Below are 6,883 nucleotides of genomic sequence, written 5' to 3'. Positions count from 1 at the left end.
ATGATCGGTTTTACAATTATTATATCAAGTAAATTAATTGTTAGATCTTAATATATTATTAATAAATTTCAAATATATGCTTTCATGCATAGATACCTTTTACTTTTGCCATTTAAATTATCTTAAATAACGGAATATATGATTCACTTTTACCATTCATTTTTAATTTAAAATTATTTAATTACATAATAATATTATCTAAATTTTTAAAAGAAATCAGAGTAAAACCAGACAAAAAGTAAACAAACTTACATTTTCTCAAAATTTTCCATGGAACACAACTTGAAATTGAGAGCATTCAACTCAAGTGAACCAGCAAATGTGAAGGCCAAATTTAGATTATGCTTTAACAAGCAGAGACTTGTACTGAATCTAATTTTTCTTCTTGGAAAATTAGTAGAGTTCACATTTTACAGAAAGCCCTGATTACATTAATAATTTACAAGAACTTATTCTGAATACGCTCTGCAAACTTGAATTTTTATCGCCAATGGAATTCCGAGTCGCCATAATGAATTAAATAGGATAACGAGCGAAAAACCTGTCAACCATTGCCAGAGCTTGTTTTGGCTTGAACTCTGGAGCCGTAGGACCTGCACCCTGAATAAGAAATCAGAGTGTAAGATCTTTAACTCTACTGCATAATGCATTACAATTAATTCATGATGCTAGAGCATCCCACATTTGATGGGAATTAAGGTGGATGATGTGGGTATGCAAGCGTAAGTAAAGCCTTATCCCTTAAGCTAGCTTTTGAGTTAGAAGAGGCTCTATCTAGAACCCTAAATGAGTGAAGGTTTTTGTCTCTTTTACTCCCCGATTGGACTGGTTGAGAGGAGGTTGTAGGGTTTGTTTGGAGGTTTCAATTGGTAAATTCCTATCTTTGGAATCCAAATGAGGCGAGGTTTCTATCTCCTTTACTCCACCTATTTGAGAGAAGGTTGTTAAGTTTGTTGGGAGTTTCCATTGGTAAAATCCCATCCTCGGAACCCCAAAGGAGGGAAGTTTTAATCTCCGAGTTCGTTGTGGGGTATCCGTTGGTAAAAACCCATCCCTGGAACTCAAATGAGGGGAGGTTTCCATCTCCAGGTTTGTTGGGAGGAATCCGATGGTAAAATCCTGTCCCTGGAACCCCAAACGAGGGGAGGTTTCCATCTCCTTCATCCCCAATTTGCTGGTTGACAGAAGGTGATTAGGTTTGTTGGAAGGTTTTTGTTTCCTTTACTACCGATTGATCCACTTTACTAGCTTTTCGGATAGAAGAGATCAATAACACTTATAAAGACCCTTACATATAATTAGTAAAATTTAGACCCTTACATATGATTAGTAAAATTTTTCTATTTTCTTACTTTTAGAGTCACATATGTCAACCGGTAGTGATCATTCATATACTTTGTTTGGTATCTGCAATAAAAATACGTCAAGTTACAATGAGATAAAAAAGAGACGGATTAACTGAAAAACATTTTGAGGTTGTTCGGAGACATACCCTGCGACTTGGCCATCAACATGCCAAGGTCGCCATTCATCAAAAATCGGAACATCAAGAAGCCTAATCCATGTTAGTGTCGCCAAGTATGGAATAGAACTGTCCTGATCTCCACTGCAAACCACAAAATGCAGATATCTTAACTTTTGGACCAAATAAAAACGCACTGAAATTCTGAAACTATATTTCAGGAGAAGGCAATAAGAGTCACCTGTAAATGAGAGCTCGCATACCAGTGTTTGAAAGATTTTTGTGATAGTCAACAGTGCTATTAATGTTTTCTGTGTAGGTTGGGAAGACTTTCAGGCACCTGGCCCAATTTTTTTCAGTTCCCTGATGGAATAAAGCATAATAAATATGGATAAAGATGATTTATTGATAACCAGAAAAATTCCAAGGTATTGGTCTTTAGATTCGCATACCTCTCGAACATTAAGAGCTTTTTGGACGGATTTATTATTCATATATTTATAGGAGAGTGCATACCCGAATTCCTAAAAGCGAAAAAATAGTCTGTGAACTCCTAAACTGTCAAGTGGACAAGACAGAGGAGAAACAAAATGTTTACCCTGCATTTCAATTCAGGAAGCTTGTTTGCGTTGAGGTAGTCCTGGGTGTTTGCTTCTTGAGATCTCACATCCCATTGTGGTTCCTTCGGTTTTGTGATAACACATTGAGGCTCCAGGATTTGTGTGACCTTTATTTACAGATAACACTGCAAAATAACACACATATAATCAATATCAAGAAAAACGAATTATCAGAATAACCAGAAGTAAAAATTCATCAAACCTCTTTAATATTTTGCATTGCTGTGACACATAATGTATTGTTATAATCTATGTTGACATAGTCACCGTGACACTGCAATTTCGCTGCCTGCAAAAGCATAACATGCCATATATGGCTCTATACAATAAGATGATTTCAATAAAAGTATAATTATTAGCTAAAATTGTCGCTAAATCACCTCATAGTAGGCGTCCGATATAATCGATACCCTGTGAAGGTATGGTACCCTTTCATTCACATCATGATATTCATCTGTAATCGGATTTCCTATTATGTATCCCTGATACAAATTAAACCAGAGTGAATGAAATGCAAGTCAGTTATAAATAGTCCTTACTTGAAGTCAGATCTTGTACCTAGAGATCAATATGCGGTTTCAGGTCAGCTTCAAGACCTGCAGTTCAGGATAAATCAGAATCTCCGAGAATCCAAATTACAAGCACATATTGAAATGGTAGAAACCAAGTAACCTTCGAGTATATTTGTCACCACAATAGGAACGATTATGCCGGAATATGAATCACCACTAATGTAGGTTTGATGTCCAATGAATTGGGGATGCCGATACATCCACTGTGTTACAACTTGCATAAGTCAGTTCTGAGTTTAAGAAGCACTTTCAAGTAAAAGAATTCAAATTTCGGGGTTACCTTTCTTAAGAAAGTGTATATCTGGGCAGCATTTATAGTGTCAGAACTATTGGCACCTTCAACAGTAGTTGAATATAAAAATCCAGTTCCAACTGGTGCATCTATGAATATTATGCTGGCCACCTGAAGTACTATAATGAAATTCCAGTAAATAAATTAATAATTAGAATCTGTTTTTTTTATATATATATAAAAGAATTATGAACCTTTGTCCATGAATATGGGTTCAGCGTAAGACTTGGTAAGCCTCCATTAAAACTTGTAGTATTAATGCCAACTGGACCTGCAAAAATGAAAAAAAATTATTTATGGTCATTTCTGATAACTTTTTATCAGTTTTTTCCTTGGTCAGTGTCAAAACTTAGTTCATATGGAGATTGAAAGCAAAATTTGTAGTCACTTATTGATAACAGCTAAATTAAATAAAGGAATTAAAATTTATATGAAGATAAAAATGGGCCCTGAGTATACCATTAATGATGTAATAAGCTTCCACTCAGTTAAAAAATGATTATTTTCTTCCCAATTCAATAAAAAACTGTATAAGAAGCGACATTCAATATTTAAAAAGTGATTAGGTTTAAATTTAAGTCCTGTCAAGTCCAAATGAGAGTCAACTTAAACTTACTCAAATTTAAATTGGTCATTTGAATTTGAAAGCAACTCTGAATTTGAAAGCAACTCATTTAGATTGACAATGAGTTCACTGGAGAAATCCTAAGGGAAGAAGAAGCAAAAGTTTTGTCGGAAGTAAAAAAGAAGAATTGTTCAAAAATCACAGAAGAAAACGACTTTCTCGGGGACTTGAACAATTAAAGCTAGGGAAACCCCAACTTCCAGTTTGAATAGTTTATTTTTGGGCCAAAATGGTTTCTGAGCCCAAAAAATAGGAAACTCTCATATCCCATAAGTAGGCCGAAGTTTGGAGTTTATGAAATGGCCTAAGGCCTGTGCCTTCTCCCCTCCCAAATTTTAGTGGGCCATTGTAACACCCATGAGATTTAAAAAGTTAAAAGTCTCATACATAGAATAACTTCTGTTAAAAGAAATAAGGATAAAATTACTATTTTATTAATAATATTAATTTTCTCTCATAGTTTTAAAAACTAACAAATTCATCTCTGTCTAAAGTTTCTAACTTTCAAAAGTAATATTTTCTCTTTCAAAACCTAAGATTTATTTTCTAGAGGCTTCCCGACCACCGAAGAAAGCACTTCAACCCACCATCTTATTGTCTACCTCTGAAGCTTCTAAATAATGCACCAAAGACTCTACTTCATCGATTCTAGAAGAATCGATGAAGATACATGTCTTCATCGATTGTCAATTCCTCTAAAATCGATGAAAATTTCATCGATTCATCTAAAATCGACGAAAATTTTATCGATTCAAATGAGTTGATGTGTCTTCATTGATTCATCTAGAATTGATAAAGATGCGTCTTTGTCATCAGTTGTTGGAGATAGTAATCAAAGAATATATGAAAAATAATCCCTAGATTTTGGAGGGAAAAATATTACTTTTAAAAGTTAAAAAATTTTAGATAGATATGAGATTATTAGTTTTTAAAATTATGAGGGAGAACATAATTAATTTTTATATTTTTTAATATTATTAATGAAATGATAATTTTAACTTTAACTTTACCTATTTTTAAAAGAAGTTAGCTGATTGATGGGATTTTTGGTTTTTCAAACCTCATGGAGGTGACTTTAGACACACTAAAACTTTGGGGGGGGGGGGGGGGGGGGGGGGGGGGGGGGGGGGTAGGGGAATAATCCTTCGGCCCCATGGAAATATTGTTATCAGGTGTTTTCCCATGGAAAAAATTCATTTGATGTGACTAATGGAAAAAATACATGTAAGTTAAAAAACATCGGCTATTTCTGAAACCATAAACTAATTTAATTGGCCAAAGTAAATTTGTATCCGAGACATCAGAAGTGAAGAAAAATGAGGACTTACCAATTTCAAAAGCAATGGCAGAAAAGCCAGAACAACCAGGCCCACCTGTAAGCCAGAGCAGAAGAGGGTCAAACTGCGGGTCTCTCTCAGACTCAAAGAAGTAGTAGAAAAACTGCACTTCGTCCATCTCTCCTACGTCAACATATCTTCACATGAAAAAAATAATGATAAATAAACATTGCCATTTTTATCGGCTTCTCCTTCATCCAGAAGTTACAAAATGACTTACCCAGTTTCTAGCTTGAAGGGAAGCTTCCCAGGAAGTCCTGGAAGACTCTCCACAATGGTTTCAGAGGCTGCAATGTGAGTGAAAACCATTACAAGAAAGACACTCAAAAGGAAAATCCTACTGACATCTCCAGCTTCAGGAATCTCCATAGCTTTGCCCCCAAAAAAAAAAAAAAACAATAGAAAGGTTTGTTGCAGTTGGATTTGATTTTGAAAACAAAACATAATGGATTTTATGTATTGGATTGCCAACTAAGTGGATGACATATTCTGTTTTGCACGTGTAGTGACATAGTAATCAACGAAAACAAAACTGAAAATTAGGTAGTAGTGACCAGTTAATGGGTTTTATAAGTCAAACAATGGAGACTGTTTCTTTACATTAAAAAACAACTGAACTTCTTGTGGACTGAGATGAAGAAGACAGCTGCTGATTGGATACTGAAGACTTTTATTTTTCAGTTGAAAACAACTCAACATGTGATATCTAATCTCATGTACATTAGATCAAAGAAGAAAGTAGGTGCACCTTAAAATTTAGGCAGGAATTGAACCACTTTAGTTTAACTCGACTCAAATTCTCATTTGATGATAATGTTTATTATGCCAATAATACTTTTCATCTTGCCAACAACATTATTCATTGTACCAACAACTTGTGAAAAAATCTTCAACTAGTTTGAATGAACTTGAATTTATACTCAAATTGCCCATTTAAAATTCAAAACCAAATTCCAGCAAACCCATGTTCGATCTACTTTGGCATGAATCATATGTACACCTAATAATAATTATGAAGAGGTATAGCCACCATTATAATGGACAACATACCTGCACCTTTTTATTTTTTATAATATAATTTTTCAGTTGAAAACTTTATTTTATAGATCATTGTAACAGAACTTCCAAATCCTCCAGTGACTAGAATTCTGGTTCTGGTCGAATCATATATTGTAATAGATTCAATATATTAATTTGTATCATGCAATAATTAGATATTACCAAAGTTCAATATGTTAGAAGTTTTCAATATAAGCTAACATTAATTATGTTTAAATTTCATAAAACTTGATAATTGTATATTCTAATGCTAGTTTATAGATGAATTTAAATTATTAATAAAAATATGTCCGATATACTTAAATGTTATGGGTCTAAGTAAACGGCTAGGTACGCATTTTTGGTTATTGAATATTTAATCGGATAGTCTAAATAATCTCTTATAACTTAGTTAGACTCCACTATTAAACTTAATTTTGATATGTGTATCTATTCAAAGTTATTATAAGAAGATTTTTGGAATGAAAGACTACTCATAATATGTTTTCAATTTTCAAGTAATTTCTAAAAATTTTTAATTTCAAAGATATAACTTAAATATTTTTTTTATATCTCTATTTTTTATTCTATATTCAATTTAGTTATACAATTCAGTATTTTATTTTTTATCTTTATTTAAATTAAATTGATAATTAAACTTACACGATATTCTATGCAATAATTTATAACCAAAAACGCTGGCTCGGAATGTCGTATAATAGAAAAAACATTACGAATAGCATCATTTAAAATTATTTTTCTTATGAGATGCAAATTATCAACATTTTCCACATGCTTGTAAAACGTACACGTATCAATTTAATGGATGATCATCTGCCCATCAGCCCTACGGGCCTTTTTTTGTTTTGTAATTATAGTGGAACGGCAGTTGTTGTCAGAAAGGGAATCCGTATTCATAGAAATTGGATTTATATTG

General features: G+C 33.1%; 1 pseudogene; it reads right to left on the bottom strand.

Annotated features, from left to right (window-relative positions):
• Positions 1-234: 234 nt before the first annotated feature.
• Positions 235-5,348, bottom strand: LOC123228077 (annotated as a pseudogene).
• Positions 5,349-6,883: the final 1,535 nt, after the last annotated feature.

This window comes from Mangifera indica, chromosome 10 (assembly GCF_011075055.1).
Source record: "Mangifera indica cultivar Alphonso chromosome 10, CATAS_Mindica_2.1, whole genome shotgun sequence".
In the NCBI taxonomy this organism is placed as follows: Eukaryota; Viridiplantae; Streptophyta; class Magnoliopsida; order Sapindales; family Anacardiaceae; genus Mangifera; species Mangifera indica.
The sequence above is the reverse complement of the archived record's forward strand: the minus strand, read 5'-3'. Positions and strand labels throughout refer to the sequence as shown.